The sequence below is a fragment of the Schistocerca serialis genome, chromosome 2 (genome assembly GCF_023864345.2).
Source record: "Schistocerca serialis cubense isolate TAMUIC-IGC-003099 chromosome 2, iqSchSeri2.2, whole genome shotgun sequence".
NCBI classification, from domain to species: domain Eukaryota; kingdom Metazoa; phylum Arthropoda; class Insecta; order Orthoptera; family Acrididae; genus Schistocerca; species Schistocerca serialis.
In genome coordinates, this window is record NC_064639.1 from 208,975,874 (window position 1) to 208,980,410 (window position 4,537).

Genomic DNA, 4,537 nt, shown 5'->3' on the forward strand with positions numbered 1-4,537 from the left:
GCCGTCATGAAAAGCTCCTCCTCTTTGCCAGTGTGGTTCGCCCCAACACCACGCTCCGGGAGTTTTATTTATTTTGTGCATTTTAATTCGAATAAAGTTGTATTCAGGTGTGTATTCGCAAGACCTCCCATTACCGTACGTGGGCTGGGCTTCTGTTGAGAGGCGTGTTGTAGGGAAGCGTATGCGAACGACGGTGCCTTCGCATGGGACCGTGGCATTAGGACACGTCCCGCGCAAATATTTAAGCATGAAGTTCTTAATGAAGAGGGCGCAATTTTCAGAGGACACTTCGTTAAGCCTGGCTTAAGCCGGAGCAAACACAAGCCAACGACCGACACCGAACGAGAATTCCCACTCTCTTTTAAAAGACAGGCGATCGCATTTGAACCTCATTCGTTCGTGTTCGGTCGTCTTTTTGATTTTTTGATTTTTTTCTATTTTTTGGTAAGTTACTATGGGACCAAGCGGCAGAGGTTATCGGTTCCTAGGCTTACACACTACTTAATCTTAAACTAACTTACGCTAAGGACTACACACACACACATGCCTATGCCCGAGGGAGGACTCGAACCTCCGACAGGGGGCGTGTTCGGTCGGCGTTCGTTACTGTTCGCACGTGTTCCGATGGTTGTCGGTATTTTAGCGACCAATAATATTAAGTTTGCGGCGTCTCCGCATCGCTACTACCAGCACAGGAAGCTTTCGTCTGCAGTTTTGTCTAATTTCGTTGTCGTCGAGGTGAGTTGCGTGAATGATGCAGTCCTATGAACAGTATGTAATGATGAAACTTCCTGGCAGATTAAAACTGTGTGCCGGACCGAGACTCGAACTCGGGAACTTTGCCTTTCGCGGGCAAGTGCTCTACCATCTGAGCTACCCAAGCACGACTCACGCCCCGTCCTTACAGCTTTACTTCTGCCAGTACCTCGTCTCCTAGATTCCAAACTTTACAGAAGCTCTCCTGCGATCCTTGCAGAACTAGCACTCCTTTCGCAGGAGAGCTCCTGTAAAGTTTGGACTGTAGCGCCTAGAACCGCTCGGCCACCCGGCCGGCAAAAAAATAATGACTGCGATGTTGGAGACCCAGAAGCACTGTCACACGGTATTAGAGGAAACCATTGTCACACGGTCAAATTTTGTACTGAGATATGTTTCTACTGGAGAAAAACATACAAAAATAAATCTTCAAACGCATGTCCATCCCCACACTCATTCATCACCAGTCAGGATTTCTAGTACACTGTTCGCGCCACTCCCTCCTACCACTGCACAAAAATTTCCGACAACACGAACTATTTCCAATATTCGACCTCTTTTTCTTTATTGATTGGGCTATTACACCACCAGCAAAGTCGGATATTTCTTTTACATTATCAATTTATTCGTGCCCACGAGAATAATGAAAGAAAAACGGCTTTTGTAAACGTTACGCTAAAACTAATTGACAGTTCGATCGCCGGCCGCGGTGGCCGTGCGGTTCTAGGCGCTCCAGTCCGGAGCTGCGCTGCTGCTACGGTCGCAGGTTCGAATCCTGCCTCGGGCATGGGTGTGTGTGATGTACTTAGGTTAGTTAGGTTTAAGTAGTTCTAAGTTCTAGGGGACTAATGACCACAGCAGTTGAGTCCCATAGTGCTCAGAGCCATTTGAACCATTTTTGACAGTTCGATCCAAACGGAAGCCATACGAACACAGAATTTCCGTAGTCAAGAGGCCTGAGGAATATAAGGACGTAATTATTTATTTTATGCTGTTAAAAATTCACTAAATCTTTAGATACAATTTACACAATTATCAGTTTGACAATGTATAACTGCTCGACTAAGCCACTGGCATAACAAAGCCAGTCAGTGAAGACCAAAAAAGGTCGAATGTGAGAAATGATGGGCGCAGTAGCAAATTTTTGTACAGTTGTAGGATGGGGTGCCACGAAGAGCATACTAGAAATTCTGACCGACAGAGGCTGAGTGTGGGAATGGAAATACGTTTAAAGAACAGTTTTGCACGTTTTGTTTGAATAACTCAGAGACCGTGACCTCCGGCGAAAACGTATCCGAAGATAAAATCTAACTACATTAAATTTCCCTAATAGTTCACACGCAGCGAGTGAGAGAATATGGAAATCTTGCGGGTGGTTTTTGAGGGCCAGACGTAACATTGCGGATTGCATAAAACTGTATCACATCGTATAAAGAACTTTACTCCTTCGTAACGGAAGCGAAAAGAATGATATCCACTAACCGAGGTAAACTAAATAATTTTGTGTAGTCTGAGTACGTATATAAAATTGTTTCTGCATTCATTTTTATATTTTCATCATTAGTGGTTGATTTTCCAATTTGGTTTGTTATCTTTATCAGTTGTACATAATTCTAATTCATTTATGTGGTTGTCTGTATGGGTTATATTCAAAGGCCAATAAATAAGAAAACAAGCAGTATAGCCCCGCCCCCCCAAAGATTTTAGAATGCATCATCATCATCATCATCATCTTCTTCATCTTCCTTTCAAGGATTGGGCTGCTGCTGTTCCGAACTCAAAAACAAAATCGTTCCCATCTTTTTCGGGGTCTTCCAGTATCTCTTTTCCCATTCGTCCTGTAGTTCAGGATCTTCTGCGGAGTTCTGAGACCTGGCATTCTCGTGAGGTATTGTCTGCAGTCCACAGTACTTGGATCTAGTGTTTCATTGTCCATTGTCTCCAGTGTCGTCTTCGGCCTTTTGTTTACACCACAAGTCTGTATAATGATTTTTCAGTGTTCACTGGGTATAGTGTTCAGTGAAGCAGTGTCTTTTTCTTCCTTATTGAGGTCTTTCATGACGTTGTATGCACACTGCTCTCTACCGTGTACGTCGTGTTCTAAAACGTTTATGAACGAGTCCCATGTCTCATGGTGTACTTTGGGTACTATTTCTTTCGCAGAATTCATTTTCATTTTGTATGTTTCCCAATTTTCTGGCGTTTTTGTCTATAGAAACTTCAAATAAGTTGTTTGTTTTTCTTTAATGGCTTCTTTAATTTCTGTGTTCCAAATTAGAATTCCAAATGTATGTTATATAGCCCTCCCACCTCTTTTCATCGCAAGTCTTTCAAAGTTCTGTCAAAGTCTGACTTCAATATTTAATCTCCTATGTTTTTCAGATCGATATCAATTTGCTATTTTGTATAAAATTGACATGGTAGACCGTTGCTGTGTAAAAGTACAAGTTAATTCTTACAATAAAGAGAAAAGACCTATCATCCACCGTTAATAATTCTATTTATTTAGAACAAATACCGCTGTTACCAGTTTCTAACCGACAAGGTCTAATTCCCATATAACTAAAATCATCAAAATCAAATACCAGACTTGAAACCATGCTAGAAGTTTAGTTTCATGACTGATGGAAAATGCGCCTCCATATAGGTACCTCCTTTAGTGTACATGTGAACAAAAATTTCCTTGCATGGTTTTACAGACAAAAAAGGCCTTTTCCGTTGTGCTTTTTAAGTAATTAAAGATGCATAAGCAACACGTTATGATTATTTCCTTTAAGTAATTTCTTTATTTGTGTTTCAGAGTTAATTCGTCAGGAAATTGCTTCTAACAGTTTTCTTTTTCTTTCTAGGTAAGTGTCCAGACCACTATGGCTTCCTGAAGTACTTTGGTAAGTCTAGACCCTCTCGGGTTTGAAGATACACGTGACTGCGTTATTGCATCATAAAATTTCTTTAAGTTTTCAGAAATTTATTTAATAACTGCCCACTTCCCAGTTTTCTCACTGGTTTGAAATAGCATATAAAAAACTTGATTTAGATTTTACGTAATTATCTTGATCATTCTGGTGTAATGTTTGCCAAGAAGACGCCGTACGCGAATTTCGATACATATTCGTAACCACAACTGATTTTGTCAACTGTAGGCATACTGGATTGTCGTGTTGGAAAAATGATGTGGCCTCACATCGGGAGTTGAGACTCTTGCATGACATGACCTTGGTTAGTACTTCGAAGGTGGTGTCACAGCGAGTACGTTCTACCAGGAGATACCAGTTCGATCTTGGTGTTCTGGACCTGGAGCACTTTTTATATCATGCTGAAGTCGTTCGAGATGCTTATTTTCTTCAATTTCTTGTATTTTCCAACGTGTTAAAGGCAAGTTGTTGGGGGAGTTATTAATCTATTCGGATTTCAGTCGGCGGAGTAAATTTTTTACATGCTTTGAGCCAACGGCCTTGCCGCAGTGGTATCACCGGTTCCCTCCAGATCACCGAAGTTAAGCGTTGTCGGGCTGGGCTAGCACTTGGGTGGCTGACCACCCGGTCTGCCGAGCGCTGTTGGCAAACGGGGTGCACTCAGCCCTTGTGAGGCAAACTGAGGAGCTGCTTGATTGAGCAGTATCGGCTCCCGTCTCGGAAACTGACATACGGCCGGGAGAGCGGTGTGCTGGCCACGTGCCAATCCAAATCTGCATCCAGAGACGCCTGTGGTCTGAGGATGACACGGCAGCCAGTCGGTACCTTTGGGCCTTCATGGCCTGCGCGGGAGGATTTTTTCACTA

The 4,537-nt window shown here is 42.7% G+C and overlaps 1 pseudogene; it reads left to right on the forward strand.

Annotated features, from left to right (window-relative positions):
• Positions 1 to 4,201: 4,201 nt before the first annotated feature.
• LOC126459227 (5S ribosomal RNA) lies at positions 4,202 to 4,319 on the forward strand (annotated as a pseudogene).
• Positions 4,320 to 4,537: the final 218 nt, after the last annotated feature.